Genomic DNA, 20,817 nt, shown 5'->3' on the forward strand with positions numbered 1-20,817 from the left:
TTGTTATGATGAAAATGTTTAGTTTATTAAGAGAACTTGAGAACGAAAGGTCAAATTGTGTTTTGTCATTTTGGTAGGTGTTTCCATATTTTTTTGCCAATACTGGTACCTTGTTGTGTCCTGTTTGATCCCAGTCCTGATGGACACCTCTAGTCTCAACCAGATGCTCAGTGAACCTTACTGGCAAGCTTTCTTAGGATAATCTTTATACAGTACTAATGTAGTGTATATGGTCTTGGATAGACACGCACAGATTGCACACACATTTGGGCCTCATTTCTTCCTGTTGTGTTTTCTCTACTCCTAGACTGTGAAGTTTGCAAATCCTTCTTCCTCAACAAATGCGAGGTTCATGGACCACCCCTCTTCATCCCCGATACTCCTGTTCCCATGGGAGTCCCTGACCGAGCCAGACAAATACTTCCTCCTGGGCTAGAAATCCAGTATTCCTGATGCAGGCCTGGGAGTGTTTAATAAGGGGGAGACTGTTCCAGTAGGTGCACACTTTGGCCCCTGCCAGGGAGAGCTGGTGAACCAAGAGGAAGCCAAGAACAGTGGAGACTCCTCGGTTGTGAGTTTGTCATAAATTTTATTATAAAGATTGTATATTTTTATGTAACAAAATATGATGACTAGATGAAGGTAGCTCCAATTAATATCAATTTCTTCTTGCAGATGATATGTGGAGTAGTGGTGTAAATCGCAAGTTTGAGCACAATGCAGTCCGACATCGGTTCTTTTAGCCAGTGTGGTGGAACTTACTGGTTAATAAAAATACTAGTAACACCTCAGTGCTCAAGTAAATAAAGTAATACTCAAGCAAATATTTCTTTATTGTATAATTATTCATGAAAGTCCCATAAAATCACAAGCCCAGGTAGTCACCAACATAAGTCGTCCCATAACGACGCCTAAACATGGTCAGCTTCCTGTATTACACAAAATATTAGTCGTCGTCATCAACAGCATTCCATTATAGTCTGGTTTCCCAAATGCAGTTGAGAAAAACTGTACCAAGTTTTCCTTGACTCTGCTGCATGCACAACATGGTAGCTTCTCTCTCTCTCTCTCTCTCTCTCACACTCACTCACACACACATATACACACACACACACACACACACACAAAACAAGAAACGTATTCATTTACACTTGGTTTGTTTCTTTTCTAAATGTCGAGGATAAACAGAGAAGCATGACACTACAGGATCTGAACAGATACTGTTAACTCTAATTAATGCTAAAATTAATATAAAACTTGTTACCACACCAACGAGCCAATGGTTTTCGATGCCACAAAATTTGCCACCTGTGCGAGTTGGTTTGATGCTGGGGTCTGCAGTTGGTGTGACGTTGTTTCATTTCCGTGAATTCACAAATGCAGACAAAATATAATTTGAACATCGGTTCAGTGAGGGTTGAGTTTAGATATGTACAGGAAATACCCGGTGTGCTGTGAGACAAAGTGAAGTGCTGTGGAATTTTGAGCAACCCCATGCATTTTTATGCAGGCTCATCTCATCTCATTATCTCTAGCTGCTTTATCCTGTTCTACAGGGTCGCAGGCAAGCTGGAGCCTATCCCAGCTGACTACGGGCGAGAGGCGGGGTACACCCTGGACAAGTCGTCAGGTCATCACAGGGCTGACACATAGACACAGACAACCATTCACACTCACATCTACGGTCAATTTAGAGTCACCAGTTAACCTAACCTGCATGTCTTTGGACTGTGGGGGAAACCGGAGCACCCGGAGGAAACCCATGCAGACACGGGGAGAACATGCAAACTCCACACAGAAAGGCCCTCGCCGGCCACGGGGCTCGAACCCAGGACCTTCTTGCTGTGAGGCGACAGTGCTAACCACTACACCACTGTGCCGCCCTATGCAGGCTCATGAAATAATACTTTTTAAAATACAACAATGACTACTTTTTCATTAAAAATGTTTGTAGGTAGTCACTTTTAACTTTTACATTTTTTTTTTTAAATCTAAATGGCCTTTAATTCCATTTTGAAAATAAATTTGGGTCCAGGGAGGAGGATGATTATTGTAGCGACCAGAAAAGGCAGTCGCTTTAGTTGTTGCCAGTTCCACGGAGCCTTGCCAGAGTGCAAAGGCTCATGGAGCTGTTAATGTTAAAGCTTGGAGAACATTAGGGGCTAAATAGCAATGAGCCACCTTGACCAAGACTTCTGCAGTAATTGACTACCTCTGGCCAGCATTTCTGATAGGCATGTATCTTGTGGTAAAATAAAACATCTAGAACCATGTTATGCACAGAGCATAGGATGTCACATAAGTCAATCAGTCCCTATCCCAGTCCACTATCCCACCCTGCCTGAAGTCCTCTACCATCTTCCATTGCCAAAAAAAGACCATTAGCAGCCTGAATGACCACTGTCCAGTGGCACTTACTCCTGTCATCATGAAGTGCTTTGAGCAACTGGTTCAGACTTGCATCATCTCAAGTCCCCCACCCATGTTCGACACCAGTATGCTTATAAAGCTAACGGGTCTACAGAGAACGCCATAGCTACAACTCTCCACACTGCCCTCACTCACCTTGAGCAGCAGGAGAGCTATGCTAGGCTGTTCTTTGTGGACTTCAGCTCAGCATTCAACACCATTCTCCCTCACAGACTGGTGTCCAACCTGACAGACCTGGGACTGTCTTAATCCATCTGCCTCTGGATAAAGGACTTCCTGTCTGATCGCTCACAGAGGGTGAGAGAAGGCCCCCACATTGCCTCAGCAATGGCTCCCCTCTCTTCAACCTCTAGTCAATTTATTTTTATAGTGCTTTTAACAATAGACATTGTTGCAAAGCAGCTTTACAGAATTTGAACGACTTAAAACATGAGCTAATTCTATCCCTAATGAGCAAACCTGTGACAAGGAAAAACTCCCTCAGATGACATGAGAAAAACCTCGAGAGGAACCAGACTCAAAAGGGAATCCATCCTCATTTGGGTGATAAGAGACAATGTGATTCTAACATTTTTAACATGAAGTCAGTTTTGTTAATGTTCTAACTCTTCATTGATGGAAACTTGAGTGCAGAACTGTTCATGACAACTGCAGTCCTAAAGTTAGCAAGTCAGCTGTAGTCCTCAGCCATAAAAGCATTACTGTAAGTGTCCAGAGCATCTTCCAAGTGTGACTTTCAACTGTCCATATGGGGCCATCCTCCACAGGAGCGATGTGATGAAACTCCAACCAGATGTTGGGCATCAGAATGGATCTGGCAGGTCTGAGGAGCAGAAGAGGTCAGGATTGCCATGTAACTCAGAGGGACAGATGGGGGGAGGGGGGAGAGAAAGAGAGAAAACACAGGTTGTTGGGTATGCCCAATGTCACCTGATGAGTAGGAACAGTATACATTTTGCACTGAGTTTTGCCAGAGTCCCAAGCAGGGACTCTGGCAAAACTAACTATGACAGCATAACTAAAAGGGGAGAGCCAGAAGGTAACACAGGCATGAGGGCGCCCCCGGACATAAAGCAGCAGCCACTACAGGATCAACAAACTTGAGCGAGCAAGTGAGTGGGGGACTGACAGCATCCATACATCCCAGTTTACCAAAACGCTGTCTGAGGACCCTCCAGATCTACTCCTTTCCCTCATAAACACTCTTAACAAAAGGCTTGGCTAAACAGATATGCGTTCAGCCTAGACTTAAACATGGACGGTTTCTGATTCCCAAACACTACTTGAAAGGCTGTTCCATAACTGTGGGGCTTTGTAAGAAAAGATTCTGCCCCCTGATGTAGCCTTCACTATGGGAGGTACCAGCAGATAGCCTGCACCTTTTGATCTAGGTAGGTGTGGTGGGTCATAAAGGACCAGAAGTTCACTCAGGTACTGTGGTGCGAGACCATTCAGTGCTTTCAAGGTCAATAATAGTATTTTACAATCAATGTGACATTTGACTGGGAGCCAATGCAGTGTGGATAAGACAGGGGTGATTGGGTCATATTTTCTAGTTCTAGTAAGGACTCTTGCTGCTGCATTTTGAACTAACTGGAGCTTGTTTATACACTTATTGGAACATCCAGACAGTAAGGCATTACAATAATCTAACCTGGAGGTAACAAAAGCATGAACTAATTTTTCCGCGTCGTGTAGTGACATTGAATTTTTTTCTCTTAGAAATATTTCTGAGATGAAAGAAAGATACCCGGGTAATGTTATTGATGTGAGTTTCAAATGAAAGTCTGGGGTCAATAATCACCTCGAGGTCTTTTACTGCTGCACGTAAAGAAACAGAAAGGCCATCCAGAGTCACTGTGTAATCAGAAAACTTGCTTCTAGCTGTATGTGGTCCGAGTACAAGTACTTCAGTCTTGTCGGAGTGAAGCAGAAGGAAGTTAATAAGCATCCAGTGTCTAATGTCCTTTACACATTTCTCAATTCTATTAAGCTGGTGTCTCTCATCAGGTTTTGTAGAAACCTACAATTGTGTGTCATCAGCATAACAGTGGAAACTAATCTTTATGAATAATATCGCCCAGAGGTAACATACGTGTGTGTGTATATATATATATATATATATATATATATATATATATATATATATGGTCTGAGCTGTCGTATCCGACAGATCTCCTTTCTCTCAGTGTTCCTGGTTGAGGGTTGCATGTTTTCTGCGGTGACTGATCAGTCCTATTCGGGAACGGCAGTGTTGTTGACAGTCAGGGCAGGCAAAGTCGGTACTGCTTGGAGGAGTTTGGTTTTGTCTGGCATGGCAGGCTAAACGGAATTCCTGGAGCAACTCGATGCGTCTGCTCAAATTTTTCAACACCAACATGACAGATAGATCGCCACTCTGGACGGTTTAGAGCCTGACTCTCCCAGGTTTCAGTAGGTATTTCACATACTTTCAGGTTGGATTTCAAGACATCCTTGAACCTCTTGTGTTGTCCTCCTCGTGAACGCTGTCCACTGACTAACTCTCCGTAGAAAAGTGCCTTCGGTATTCTGCTATCCTCCATGCGGGCGAGATGTCCAGCCCATCGGAATTGGCCTTTGATGAGGAGTGCTTCAATACCTTCCATCTCACAGCGCTCAAGTACTGCAGTGTTTGATACTCTGTCCTTCCAGGAGATGCCACAGATTTTACGGAGGCATCTAAGGTGGAATTGGTCAAGTTTTTTCACATGGCGACGATACCAGGTCCAAGATTCACTTCCGTACAGGAGAGTAGATAGCACAACTGTTCTATACACACCAAGCTTTGTGCTGAGGCGAATACCATGATCAGACCATAGTCTGTGCTGCAGCCGTCCAAAGCTGACACTTGCTTTACTAATTTGGGAAGTGATCTCATCATCTATACAGGCATTCTGTGAGAGGAAGCCACCCAAATAGCAGAACTTCTGCACAGCCTTTAACTGATCATCACCGATCTTAATGACTGGGTCCACAGGTGGACTGCCTGGTTTCGGCTGAACCATCACTTCATTTTTTTTTTATGCTGATAGTAAGACCATAGCGTGTCGCTGCTCTAGCGAAATCATTGAGAATGCTTTGTAGGTCCTCCTCTGTGTGAGCAATCAGTGCGCAGTCATCTGCAAAGAGTAATTCTCGTAGAAGTAGTAGAGACACCTTTGTCTTGGCTTTCAGACGCTGGAGGTTGAAGATACCACCATCGCTTCTGAACCTGATCATGACTCCTTTGTTGCAGTCCTTAAAGGCATCCTGGAGCATTGCAGAAAAGATGATGCTAAACAGTAAAGGGGCCATGACACATCCCTGCTTGGTTCCATTTGTCACTGGGAATGCTTCTGATGTGGTCCCAAGGTCAGATACATGGGCCATCATACCTTCATGAAAAGAGCGAATGATCTTGACTACTCTTGGTGGACATCCAATCTTCAGAAGTAACTTCCAGAGCCCTTCATGACTGACAGAGTCGAAGGCTTTGGTGAGATCTACAAACACCATAAACAGGTCTAGGTTTTGTTCCCTGCATTTTTCCTGGACTTGTCTGGCTGCAAATAGCATGTCTGTTGTGCCTCTACCAGATCTGAAGCTGCATTGACTCTCTGGAAGCGTACTGTCAAGATGAGTGGTGAGACAATTGACGATCACTCTGGCAAGAATCTTGCCAGCAATGCTAAGCAGTGATATGCCACGATGGTTGTCGCATATACGTCTATCGCCTTTATTCTTATAGAGGTGAATTATCAAAGCGTCTTTGAAGTCCTGTGGAACTTCACCTTCTATCCAGAGTTCCTTGAAAAGCTGTGTTAGTTCGTATGCAAGCTTCTGTCCGCCACATTTGTACACTTCTGGAGGGACACCATCCTCACCTGGTGCTTTGCCACTAGAAAGCTGTTTAATAGCCTTGATTATTTCGTCAGCAGTTGGTAGTTGGTCAAGCTCTTCAATCACTGGGCTTTGCGGCATTTCTGCAATCATCTCTTCAGAGATTGTTGACTGGCGGTTAAGCAACTGATTGAAGTGCTGTGCCCATCTCTCAGGGATGAGTGAGGGTTCTTTGATCACAGTGCGCCCATCAAGGTCAAATAGTGGGCTAGCTCCTCTGGATGAAGGTCCATTAGACAGCCTTGAGTTCACTAAAGAACTTCTTGGCATTCTTTGTATCAGCAGCTTCCTGTAGTTTTCTTGTCCTGACTCGCCACCAGTTGTCCTTCATCTCACGTAGCTTGGCTTGAGCCTTCTGCTTCACATGGTTATAATGATCTTTCTTTTCCTGTGAGTCTTTGTTGTTGGCATACTCAACATGAAGTGAGTGTAGTTTGTCAAGCAGACATTTTCATCAAACCAGTCTTTGTGTTTCTTCTTTACATAAAGAATATATATATATATATATATATATATATATATATATGTGTGTGTGTATATGTGGACCCAAGACAGAACCTTGTGGAACACCAAACTACCTCAGTATGTCGAAAAATCACCATTTACATCAGCACATTGATAGCAATCAGTTAAATAAGACCTGAGCCAGGAGAGGGCCATTCCTTTAACTCCCACAACATTTTCTATTCTATCCAGAAGAATGGAATGATCAATGGTATCAAATGCTGAACTAAGGTCAAGCAGCGAGACATGGCCCTGATCAGACGCCAACAGTAGGTTGTTTACTCCTTTAACCAGAGCTGTCTCTTTGCTATGATGAGGTCTAAATCCTGACTGATATATTTCATTGGATGTTATTCCTATGTAAATATGACCATAACTGTTATGCCATGGCTTTTTCTAGGATTAAAAAAGTAGTTCTTCTACACTTACAACTGCACCCTGCTCGCTCCCGTAATGGCATCATATTTGCAGATGATACTACTATAGTGGGGCTCATTTCTGGGGGGGAAGGAGTCTGCTTATCAGCACAAGGTGGAGCAGCTGTCTGGGTGGTGCTGAGACAACAAACCTGGTCCTCAACCACCAAAACCAAGGAGCTGACCATAGACTTCAGGAAAAAGAAAACAGTCTTTCAGCCTATTCTCATCAGTGTGCAATATGTGGAGAGGATCCTGGACTTGTGGTTCCTTGGGGTGCACATAGAGGAGCTGCTGACCTGGAGCTCTAATGCCACACAAGTGATAAAGAACGCACAACAGAGACTTTACTTCCTGATGATCCTCAGGATGAACGACCTCCCTCAAAAACTGCTTGTGTCCTTCTATTGTTGCTCCATAGAGAACATACTGCATCAGTGTGTGGTTTGTCAGCTGCACAGGAGCAGAGAGAAAAGTTCTCCAGTGGGTTGTCACCACCACCCAGAAGATCATCGGATGCCCTCTTCCCTGCCTGGAAGAGCTTTACAGTTCCTGCTGCCTCAAAAGAACCCTCAGTATATTAAAAGATCCGTCCCACCCCAGAAATTCTCTGTTTGAATTGCTGCCCTTGGGCAGGCAGTTCAGGTCAATTAAGAAATGGACAAATGGACCCCTTGCACATGACGTTACGCATCACGTGATAATTGACCCCCAGGTGAAAAGACACTAGTTTTCGTGTAAGCAAGGCTTAACCAGTCTTAAATATGGTTCATTTTTGCGCTGTTTTTGGTTGTTCCAATCATTTTAAATCGAGGAATAGATAAAATATATTACCATTTCCCTGCTATGAAGAAAAATGTTAACAAAGGGAAGCAAATGCTTAAAGAACAATGAAGAAATGAGTGGTTAAAGAGAATACAGCGAGAGGAGCTAACCCTGAAAACTCCAGAGAAATTAGCGACTATTTAAAATCTGTTTTTTAAAAAATACAGGTGCAACAGAGTATGGAAGAGTTTGTTTAAGAATCTCCTTTTATTTCTGCTCACATTTGAATTAGCTTCTTCATGAAAGTGTTCGGACAAAATCAAATGATTTTCTTCCAGATGAACCAACTTCCTTATTCGACATGGAAAACCCAGATTGGGCACCAAACAAACAACGTTGACATAATTCGTTAAAAAAACCCAACAAGGAGTGACATGCTCCTGATGCATCCTGAAAGAACAGAAAAGATTAAGAGCAAAAAGTGCTGAAGCTTTGCTTCTGTTATCAGAGGAACTCAGTCCTGTGCAAAATGTCAACCTGGAGCCAGAGTGTAGTAATGAACCTACAGTTTGAGAGAGTTCTACACAAATGCACTGAACTTTACAACAGCTGCAGGCATGTGAAATGGAAATAAGGCAGGAAAAACTATTTTGGATAAAATTGTTACTGTCTGTTGCACACATCAACCTGTGTGACTCAGTTGTGCCTTTTGAATGGAGAATAAATGAAGAGGGAACTGAACATGAACAGTTTATTGAAATTATTATTACAAGGGTGATTATAGTTAACTATATGATTTATAGTTAGCTATATGACTACAGCTACAACTGGAATGTGCCGATTCTGTTTGCATTTGTAATTATTGCACCATCCACTATTAGATAAAATTAAAATAAAATCTTACAACATTGTTTGAAAGTCTAGAGCAAGATAACGTTATTTTACAAATAATAATACTTCAGAGATTTGTTTCTTTTTTAATAAATCATAAACATCAATGTATAAATGAGTGCAAATAGCTCTGTAACTTGATGTCCTTGAGGTTGTTGAGACATGGCGGGCCGGGAATACCATCTAGCCCACAGTTCAAGTAGTATTCCTTTGAGAGTAAATGCTCAGGCTTTTGCAGCAATCTGTTCCTTAAAGCTGATGTCAGTAAAAATTCTTTACCCAAAGGTTTTCTTGTTTATGTAGTGGGGTGTACCGTTTGTTTGCTTGCTTGCTTGCTTGCTAGCTAGCTAACTGTTCTTCCATGTCCGGATTCTTCCGGAAAAGGAAAGTACATTCCAACATGTAGCTAACACTAGGCCACAAATCTGCACTGCCACTCCATTGGTTTTGAGGAATTTTGTACAGATCATAGCCACTAATAAACTCTAGTTTCCATGTATCCTTCACTTCTTTATAACTAAGATTATCCAAGTAATCCGTTAGTAGAGCTTTTTTAGCTGTAGTTTTCTTCAGACAACAGCAACGGACGTCTGACATCTTTGCTTGGCTTCAGTATGTGAACAGTATGTAAACAAAGCTTGCTTGTCCCCCAGGTATAGGGTAGGGTAGTGACCATTGCTAACGTAAATGTGATGTCAGTGTAAGGGGTCTATAGACCGAAAAAGAGCTTCTACCCAAGAGCCATAACTGCACTAAACAGTGCTTGTTTTAAAGGGACCATGCAATTAAAAAAAAAAAAACAAAACAGCAGTGTGTGAATGTTTTGTGCGTGTATGTCTTTTTAGAGTTTTTGAGTTGTTAATATATATTATATGGACATTTTATTTCTTTATTTTTAATAAGCAGATGTTTCACTGGTAGGATGGCATCCAATTTCGTTGTACGATATGCAATGACACGTTTTTATATTCAAAAGTGGAGCTCTCCATCTCATGATTTCTCCTTCCACACACACTTGCCACATTAGTTCACTACCCGTCAAGTTAAACATGTAAAAACAAAAATGTCCAAGTCTATTGCAATACTTCATAAAACTAAACACATTCTAAGCCAAAAATCATTGCACGCACTTTATAATTCTCTGCTTGTTCCATACATTACTTATTGTGTGGAGGTCTGGGGAAATGCATGTAAAACAATCACAAACCCGATCTTCATATTGCAGAAAAGAGCTATTAGGATCATACACAACGTATGTTATAGTGAACCAACCAATCAGTTGTTTATAAACTTGAATGGCCTTAAATTTCATGATTTTGTGGATTACAAAATTGCTCAATTTGTTTAAAATCAAAAACAAAACTATCCCTGACAAATCAAATCAGAGAGAGTCATTAATTAAGAGGAACTCGTATACGTTTGTTAAAACAAAGTTCAGAACAAATGTAAAACAAAGGTGTATATCTATAACAGGAGTTAATTTATGGAATAGTCTTGAAAATGAAATTAAACTGTGTAACACGCTTAAAGGCCTTAAAGCATACAAACACATAAGATTATCAGTAAATACAAAACTGAGATATGAAATATATTTGGAAAAAAATGGTTTGATTTAAATTTGATCCAGCTACTTGATATTTAATGCTACAGAATATGAAAACGGCAAAATCCAATATGTATGTTTTGGTTTTCATTTGAAATTGAAAGCTGTAAAATTGTATTGAACAAAATGTAACCGATACTATTGTTACTATTTTTTTCCCTTTTTGTTTCTTTCCTTAATTTCTTTGGCATAAAAAAAGATTTATTAATTTATGAAATGTGATGAGGGTAGACGCAATAAGCTTTTGCTTCAGTCTAATCCTTTTCGGTCTTTCTTGCTGATATGTATGTAACCAGTGTGTATGTTATTGAAAGTTGAAATGACCGAAATAAATAATTAAATCTAAAATAAGCAGATGTTGCACTAGTAGGATGGTGTCCAATTTCATTGTACGATATGCAATGACACACTTCTATATTCAAAAGTGGAGCTCTCCGTCTCATGATTTCTCCTTCCACACACACTTGCCACATTAGTTCACTACCTGTCAAGTTTATTTTTGAACATCAACATGCTTCTAGGATATGTTGCATAATCACGGTCACCTACTTCTACATTTGAGCTGAGAGAGATTTCTTTCACAGCTACCCTAACTTGCAAAAGAACAGGTAGCTTTTCCTCTGGCAGTAGTTATTAAAAAAAAAAGACAGAATAATAGTGTTTCCCTCAGGATTTTGTGAAACTAGGGTCAGTGGCCCTCGTTCTGGGGGCATGCTCCCCTGTGAGGAGATGATAATTTTGTTTATTTTAAAGTTAATTGTATCAAACTGGTGCACTTTGAGAGCAAAATTAAGAGTTTTAGATCTATGAAGACCTTGCACAAAACAATTTTGTGCTTTAGTAATTTAAGCATAAACACACTGGTTGTATCGATATGAATGGTGATGCCACAGCAAAAAGGCCACACCCGCAAAGCATGGTTAAGGAATTTAACAGTTCATAAACGGTTAAAAAAATGACTAGAGCATACACTTCAGCCCTCAAAGAAATGAAGCAGAAGTGGTTACCTGTGTTCAACTGGCTTATTTTTTTATTTTTTTAGAAAATTTAAAATATTGAATAAAGAACATGCAGAATAATTTCATTTTAGCCAAAAATAAACCTATTTTGAACTCTGGTTAGAGCATGCACTTGTGTTTTGAATGACGAATACATGGTACCGGATGTGTTAGCAGCTTTTCTGACTCAAATAAGCTAAAACTCTACAAATTTAACCGTGCACTGTTTTAAAGCGAGGAGATGAGATTCGGACATGCTGATGTTAACGTTCTCCAAGCTCAAGTTTGATGAATGCTAATTATCAATGCTAACTTCTCCATTGATGTTATGTTTGCTGTTTTAAATTGATAACCATCGTATTGTGTTTGGACTAGTGGATGACTGGAGTGGACACTTAATGTTATCAGTCTCAAATCAAATGGTGTTTGTGTTCTGAAAATGCTTCCTTCACTCACTACAGTCTAGGTAACTTATGGAAGACACTGTAATGAGCGTTGCCTCACGTTTTTAAAAAAATTATACAATTGCCTGTCTGATTTACCTATCTGTTTTAATAATTATTTGACAATCTGCTGTAGTGCAATCTGGGTCAAATTTTGCAAATGACCTTCTAGCCCATCATAATGTGTGTGACATTCTTCATAATCGATAGCCAACTTTTAATTTGGTGTGCCTTGACATTCTGATTTGACCTTTGATGTGCTTCAGCCCCAATAAGCTTGGAAATCTCTGGTACATATGATAGTCAGTTATGGTTGGGCAAGTTACAGCAGTTTTAAATGAACATGCAGCCTAGCCCATCTCTAAAGTCCTTCCCGCTCCATGCAGTCAGGCACATTGGGCGGCTCTGACCTTCGTTTCCATAGCCCTCGGCCTCTCACCTATAGAGATCGTGCACGTGACGTCACGAGGTCGCGTGATATTCGTTATCCATCATTTTGGACGGCAAAGTCGCGCATAGAACTTAGGCGAACCCGTTCTAATTATCAAGTGTGTGGGAGTAGATCTTTCGAGAATGGTTATATCTTGTTCAGCATTGGGTTGTACTAATAGACAGGGCCAAAAGGAGGGCCTGTCATTTTATAGATTCCTGAGGAGAGACGCGCAAAAGGGGTGTCCTCTGTGCGAAGAGAAAACTGGTACCCCAGTTCTACCAGCCGAATTTGTAGTGAACACTTCATATCAGATTGGTGTAATCTTCTAATTCAATACTCCTAGTACATCTGTTAAATTGATTTTCGGATTGAATGATAGCTGCATACTTAGAAACTAGACAGTCTCTAACGTTTAAAATGGCTATGCCTAGCCCTACTACCCTGGCCTAGTCTATGACAATGTTTTATCTTTTTGGCTCATATATGCCTTTGAAAGGTCAATCCATAGTAGGGATGGCGAAAACTAAAAAAAATCTTGACCGACCAACGAGCCTCATTAGCCGGTTAACCTATGAGTTTAAACAGGGATGCAAACGGCGGATGCACCTTTTCCACGGCTGAATCACTGCGCAGACCCTTTTTTTTTTTTTTTTTTTTTTTTTTTTTTAGGGGGGGCGTTGGAGTGTCTGAATAATTTCATCAGAGTAAATTCTATGTTAAAATTACTAAATAAGCAATTGCCGTTACAGTCCATGAAAAATAGGAAGTATGAGAAGAAAACAGTAAATCAGAAAGTTGCCCACGTTTTCGTGGAAGCTGCGCAAATGTGCGCAGCTTTTTGATTTACTGTTTTTCAGACAAAAACATACATATTTACAACCCTGTCATTATCTGGAACCGAGTTTAAATTTCGAACATTCTTAAGATAAAACGTCCTGCATAGTCTCTTTATGATAAATGTCTTAATGCCACATACCCATGAGGTTTTCAAGTAGACATTCTTCTTCCGTACCTTCCAGAGGTATAGTTGGGATATCCATCCCGCAACAAAATATTTATAAGCTTCCAGGGTCTTGTAAGCTTTGAGGGCTTTGCCAGTGTAACACGATTCACGATTAATGAGAAAATTGTAAATGTCGTGGTAGGCCAGATCGGGCAAATCGCCGGCACCGCAGCTCCGAATTTCCCTGAGCAAGGATTGCGGCAAGTTGTATGAATCTGCAATCCCCAAGCTGGAACACTTTTCCACGTAACGCTGCCTCACATCACCTTCAAGATGCCGAACAAACTTAGACAAGTAATCACGCGATGTAGATAGGGTATTTTCCGAATTTTCTTGGGGATTACTGCCTGGATCCATTACGCTCACGCAAGGTAAACTATCCTGATGCCGTCCAATATGCCGGAGTGGGCGGAGTACACACCCCATAGGTGTTCGATTGGGTTCAGATCAGGAGACATACTTGGCCACTGAATCACTTTCACCCTGTTCTTCTTCAGAAATCCAACAGTGGCCTTAGATGTGTGTTTAGGATCATTGTCATGTTGGAAAAGTGCATGACAGCCAAGGGCACGGAGTGATGGTAGCATCTTCTCTTTCAGTATAGAGCAATATATCTGTGAATTCATGATGCCATCAATGAAATGCTCCCCGACACCAGCAGCACTCATGCAGCCCCACGTAAGGACACTGCCACCACCATGTTTCACTGTAGGCACCATGCATTTTTCTTTGTATTCCTCACCTTTGCGACGCCATACAGTTTTGAAGCAATCAGTTCCAAAAACATTTATCTTGGTCTCCTCACTCCAGAGTATAGAGTCCCAGTAGTCTTCATCTTTGTCAGCATGGGCCCTGGCAAACTCGAGGCGGGCTTTTTTGTGCCTGGGCTTTAGGAGAGGCTTCTTTCATGGATGGCATCCATGCATGCCATTCCTCTGCAGTGTACGCCGTATTGTGTCACCGGAAATAGTCACCCCAGTTTGGCTTTCTTCTACTTTAGGTAACTGCAGTGAACTTGCATGCCAATTTTCTTCAACCCTTCTCATCAGAAGACGCTCCTGTCGAAGTGTTAACTTCCGTGGACGACCTGGACATCTCTGTGAGATGGTTGCAGTTCCATCTTTCTTACACTACGTTCACACTGCTTAATGCTCAATTCCGATTTTTTTGTGAGGTCGTTCACATTAACAAATATATGCGACTTGTATGTGATCCTCAGTATGAACGAAAAGCGACCTAAAAGTGTTCCGCATGCGCATTGCAGGATACGACGACGTCACACGCAGTGAGCATGGCCAGTGTTTACGGAAGTAACCTAAAGTTTCCTGTGTATGACAGTAGCCAGCATGGAGTACCTGGCGATGATGCAGTTGTTGCGACGGAGCCAGAACATGCACAATAGCCTTATGTTAAGGAGGAGGTTGAGAAGGAAGAGGGCAAGGGTTTTGGCTCAGGCGTTCTGCAGGGTAGTGACTGCAACCTCCGTTCAAAGGAACGTGTGGGTGCGGAGTCGCATTGATGTCATGCGCCATGTTGTTCTAACTTTTTTTGAGAGGCCTGCCACCTACTTCAGCGCAGAATAGTGACGTTTGTGGCTTGCTGATGACGTGTAAGTTGGATGAATGCGACCTGGCGGTTCAGACTGAAGTCGCATATGAAAAGATCGGATAGGAATCGGAATTAGGACCACATATCCAAATGGCCTGGGTCGGATTTGAAAAAATCGGATCTGTGTCGTTCATATTGTCAATAAAAGATCGGATACAGGTCACATATGGGCGAAAAAATCGGATTTGAGTCACTTCAGCCTGCAGTGTGAACGTAGTGTTAAATTTTTGTACCACTTTTGCTACAGTATTCTGACTAAGTAAAGCTTTGCTGATCATCTTGTAGCCTTCACCTTTGTGGTGTAAAGAAATTATTTCCTTTGGGGAATTCTGAAGAGACAAGTTGAGCATCACTCTCCATCCAGCATCCGGTCACTTAAAGAGGTCATTGTTGAAGAATGGAAAAAGATTGTTGCAAAATATCGCCAACTTGTTCATTCCATACCTAGAAGACTTGATGTCATTAAAAATCATGGAGGCCATACAAAGTACTAGATGTAGTAGTTTTTGTTGTGGGGTGTACTCATTTTTGCACAACCCTAATTTGAGTAAAACTGAAAAAAACGTGTAATCTAAGTTATATTATTAACCTTACTTTCACGTTATAAGTTAAACAGATGTTATATTAAACTTTTTGGAAATTGTTTGTGTTCATTGAGATTGTTTAAAATGTTACTTTTCAAAGGGGTTGTACTCATTCATGCTGAGTACTGTAACTTCTGCATAGTGACAAAACCAGCCATATGCTGGGGGGGAATCCAGCTAAACCCCTGCTGCAACAGGCCCTCTTAAAACTGCAGGGCATATTTTACAAGTACCATGCAACTATCTGAGGAAATTATTATTAAAACATTGATAGACTAAAAATTGAGTTCCATTGATAATCTTGACCAAAAAAAAAAGACTAAAATGTAACTACTATTTTCAGGACACAAGACTAAAAGTAAATTTAAAATAATTTAAATTAGATGAACACTGCTACACTGAATTAAAACAACATTGGCGCCCAAATAAATATTACTTGTACAGATCAAAAATATTTCATATAAAACCCATTTAGAGACAGAACTGACTTTTAAAGTTGTGTATTTTTGTAGCTGTCCCTTTAGAGACCAAAACACAAGGGACAGATAGATATTTATCAGAGAGGTCTGATTCACAGCACAGCTTTGCCATGTCAGAAGTAAAGACTTTTATGAGAAACCTTTCCTTTGCCTAAATTCTGATAAAGCCTTGCCTGCATTTTCCTATAGAGATCTTACATGTGACGTCACAGCCGATCCAGATTGTAACAGACGCCATCTAGTCGGTCAAATGCCATATTTCCGCCTTCTACTTCTGCTTCTACCTTTTCTTCTGGAAAACCCTACTATATACAATTCTACTACAACGGCTGCGGCTACAAGCTCTCCCTATCTGTGCACGTTTATGTTTTTTGTGTGTATTTTTGCGTGTTGTTCGTCTGTACTGGACTTCAATATCCACTACAACCGTATGGACTTACTGGACATTGGTTTCCAGCAGAAAATGACGGTTTGTAGCGATTTCCATCGCATGCACAACATTCCGGACGAGATGGCGAGACCAGCGGGGTCTCCGTGGATTGTTACCGGGTCTGGCAGGTGGAGGCGGCGTCGGGAGAGGAAGCAAAAGCGAGGCTGCAGGCAGAGCCGGCCTGTTGACTAAGCTCAGAAAACAGCCACTCAAATCTCCACTGCCAAGCCTCTACCTCTCCAATGCCAGATCCATGGTAAACAAGACGGACAATTTGGAATTACAGTTGGAATTACCTTATTCTATTCTATAATCGGCTGGTCAGTGCTATACTCAATACTTAAGTGACTTACCCGTCCAATGAGGATTGTTATTTTCTTGTTTACAAGATGCCACATCTGAGTCGCTGACAAATCCTGAATTTCTGTAAAGATAACTGTCCAGAGATTTATAAGCACGCAGTGCTTCACCACTGAACAGCGAGGGAAAGTTAATGAGGTAATTATACACGTCTGGGTATTCCACCTCTGGCAGTTCAATATCCACTGACACGGTCGTGAAAACTACGTCCGGTAAGCGATAAGGGTCACTAATCTGTAGGTCGTTTATTTTAGACATATATCTAATTATCTGTTCATTAGAAAAATGAGCCGGGTAGTCAGTCGGTTGAAATTGATCCATTTTGTATACGAGTGCAGCAGTATTCAGCTGTGTTGTTGACCGACAAGATGGCGGCTGTTTACATTCCGGTCACGTGACTGCAAGATCTCTATAGTTACTAAATTCATCTCGGAGCTTGTCAGCTGTTTTGTGAATCTTACGATACAGTCAAAAGCCTTTAATTCAGCCTTCATGAGGCTTAATAATATTGGCATGAGCCATTGTTCTTGTTTCTGTAAACCTCATTTAAAGCCATATACAGTGGGGCAAAAAAGTATTTAGTCAGTCACCAATTGTGCAAGTTCTCCCACTTAAAAAGATGAGAGAGGCCTGTAATTTTCATCATAGGTATACTGCAACTATGAGAGACAAAATGAGAAAAAAAATCCAGAAAATCACATTGTCTGTCTGATTTTTAAATAATTTATTTGCAAATTATGGTGGAAAATAAGTATTTGGTCAATAACAAAAGTTCATCTCAATACTTTGTTATATACCCTTTTGTTGGCAATGACAGAGGTCAAACATTTTCTGTAAGTCATCACAAGGTTTTCACACACTGTTGCTGGTATTTTGGCCCATTCCTCCATGCAGATCTCCTCTAGAGCAGTGATGTTTTGGGGCTGTCGCTGGGCAACACGGACTTTCAACTCCCTCCAAAGATTTTCTATGGGGTTGAGATCTGGAGACTGGCTAGGCCACTCCAGGACCTTGAAATGCTTCTTACGAAGCCACTCCTTCGTTGCCCGGGCGGTGTCTTTGGGATCATTGTCATGCTGAAAGACCCAGCCACGTTTCATCTTCAATGCCCTTGCTGATGGAAGGAGGTTTTCACTCAAAATCTCACGATACATGGCCCCATTCATTCTTTTCTTTACACGGATCAGTCGTCCTGGTCCTTTTGCAGAAAAACAGCCCCAAAGCATGATGTTTCCACCCCCATGCTTCACAGTAGGTATGGTGTTCTTTGGATGCAACTCAGCATTCTTTCTCCTCCAAACATGACAAGTTGAGTTTTTACCAAAAAGTTCTATTTTGGTTTCATCTGACCATATGACATTCTCCCAATCCTCTTCTGGATCATCTAAATGCTCTCGAGCAAACTTCATACGGGCCTGGACATGTACTGGCTTAAGTAGGGGGACACGTCTGGCACTGCAGGATTTGAGTCCCTGGAGGCATAGTGTGTTACTGATGGTAGCCTTCGTTACTTTGGTCCCAGCTCTCTGCAGGTCATTCAGTAGGTCCCCCTGTGTGGTTCTGGGATTTTTGCTCACCGTTCTTGTGATCATTTTGACCCCACAGGGTGAGATCTTGCGTGGAGCCCCAGATCGAGGGAGATTATCAGTGGTCTTGTATGTCTTCCATTTTCTAATAATTGCTCCCACAGTTGATTTCTTCACATCAAGCTGCTTACCTATTGCAGATTCAGTCTTCCCAGCCTGGTGCAGGTCTACAATTTTGTTTCTGGTGTCCTTTGTCAGCTCTTTGGTCTTGGCCATAGTGGAGTTTGGAGTGTGACTGTTTGAGGTTGTGGACAGGTGTCTTTTATACTGATAACGAGTTCAAACAGGTGCCATTAATACAGGTAATGAGTGGAGGACAGAGGAGCCTCTTAAAGAAGTTGTTACAGGTCTGTGAGAGCCAGAAATCTTGCTTGTTTGTAGGTGACCAAATACTTATTTTACCAAGGAATTTACCAATTAATTCATTAAAAATCCTACAATGTGATTTCCTGGATTCTTTCCCCCCCATTCTGTCTCTCATAGTTGAAGTGTACCTATGATGAAAATTACAGGCCTCTCATCTTTTTAAGTGGGAGAACTTGCACAATTGGTGGCTGACTAAATACTTTTTTGCCCCACTGTATTGATTTTGTGTAAAAAAAAAAAGTAAATGTGGTATTTTTCTACAGGTATACAGGAGCATGCAGTGTGAAGAATACATCAATGCCAAAAGAGAGACGCATGTGAATTGGATGAGGTGAGCAGTACACTAGCTGTTGGGTCATTTTAGTGGTTTGAATTTACAGCTCCTCATTTGTTGGAAGAACTTTATCTTCATGTCATTGATATCTCCACCTTGCTTTCTCCAAGTCTGTAACTCTGATCTGATTTTTTACCTTTTTCTGAAATGTTGCCTCACTCCTTTTAGGTATGTGAATTGTGCCCGTAATGAAGAAGAACAGAATCTTGTGGCATTTGAGTATCAAGGGGGAATTCTGTATCGTTGCTGTCGATCCATTAACCCAGGACAGGAGCTCTTGGTGTGGTATGAAGAGTACACCAAAGAACTCAGTCCTGCACCTACAGGAACAACCAGACAGCAAGGTGGTACTTTTGTCTAAGAGGTTATAGAGGTTATTTTCTGCATCATTTTGTGACGTTTCTGAGCCTACCAGTGTTTCTGGGATGAAAGCTGTTGTACAATGCAGTCTGCAATAACTAGAGCATTCCCCAGAGAACTCATTTTGGCCTGTTCCACCAACCAGGTAGGTCTTCTTGATCATATGACCGTGACCAACCAGAGAGGGTGAAGTCTATCAGCTTCCTTTGAGACATGTGAAGTCTGCTCACTGCATATCTTGCTATTGCAAAACTGACTACAGTGGTGCTTGAAAGTTTGTGAACCCTTTAGAATTTTCTATATTTCTGCATAAATATGACCTAAAACATGATCAGATTTTCACCCAAGTCCTAAAAGTAGATAAAGAGAACCCAGTTAAACAAATGAGACAAAAACATTATACTTGGTCATTTATTTATTGAGGAAAATGATCCAATATTACATATATGTGAGTGGCAAAAGTATGTGAACCTTTGCTTTCAGTATCTGGTGTGACCCCCTTGTGCAGCAATAACTGCAACTAAACATTTCTGGTAACTGTTGATCAGTCCTGCACACCGGATTGGAGGAATTTTAGCCCATTCCTCTGTACAGAACAGCTTCAACTCTGGGATGTTGGTGGGTTTCCTCACATGAACTGCTCGCTTCAGGTCCTTCCACAAAATTTTGATTGGATTAAGGTCAGGACTTTGACTTGGCCATTCCAAAACATTAACTTTATTCTTCTTTAACCATTCTTTGGTAGAACAACTTGTGTGCTTAGGGTCGTTGTCTTGCTGCATGACCCACCTTCTCTTGAGATTCAATTCATGGACAGATGTCCTGACATTTTCCTTTAGAATTCACTGGTATAATTCAGAATTCATTGTTCCATCAATGATGGCAAGCTGTCCTGGCCCAGATGCATCAAAACAGGCCCAAACCATGATAGTACCACCACCATGTTTCACAGATGGGATAAGCTTCTTATGCTGGAATGCAGTGTTTTCCCTTCTCCAAACATAATGCTTCTCATTTAAACCAAAAAGTTCTATTTTGGTCTCATCTGTCCACAAAACATTTTTCCAATAGCTTTCTTGCTTGTCCACGTGATCTTTTAGCAAACTGCAGACGAGCAGCAATGTTCTTTTTGGAGAGCAGTGGCTTTCTCCTTGCAGCCCTACCATGCACACCATTGTTGTTCAGTGTTCTCTTGATGGTGGACTCATGAACAGTAACATTAGCCAATGTGAGAGAGGCCTTCAGTTGCTTAGAAGTTACTCTGGGGTCCTTTGTGACTTCGCCGACTATTACACACATGCCTTGCTCTTAGAGTGATCTCTGT

General features: G+C 41.4%; 1 protein-coding gene and 1 long non-coding RNA gene across 2 annotated transcripts in view; both read left to right on the plus strand.

Moving 5' to 3' along the window:
- LOC132864551 (zinc finger protein 135-like) overlaps positions 1-20,817 on the plus strand; it is a gene marked incomplete at its 5' end in the record, with an annotated part of 244,184 nt that overhangs the window by 219,379 nt on the left and 3,988 nt on the right.
- LOC132864581 (uncharacterized) lies at positions 462-19,397 on the plus strand. The gene is made up of 3 exons (XR_009650233.1): positions 462-571; positions 19,063-19,130; positions 19,302-19,397. It is a non-coding gene; the product is annotated as an uncharacterized LOC132864581 (long non-coding RNA).

This window comes from Neoarius graeffei, chromosome 17, assembly GCF_027579695.1.
Source record: "Neoarius graeffei isolate fNeoGra1 chromosome 17, fNeoGra1.pri, whole genome shotgun sequence".
NCBI classification, from domain to species: Eukaryota; Metazoa; Chordata; class Actinopteri; order Siluriformes; family Ariidae; genus Neoarius; species Neoarius graeffei.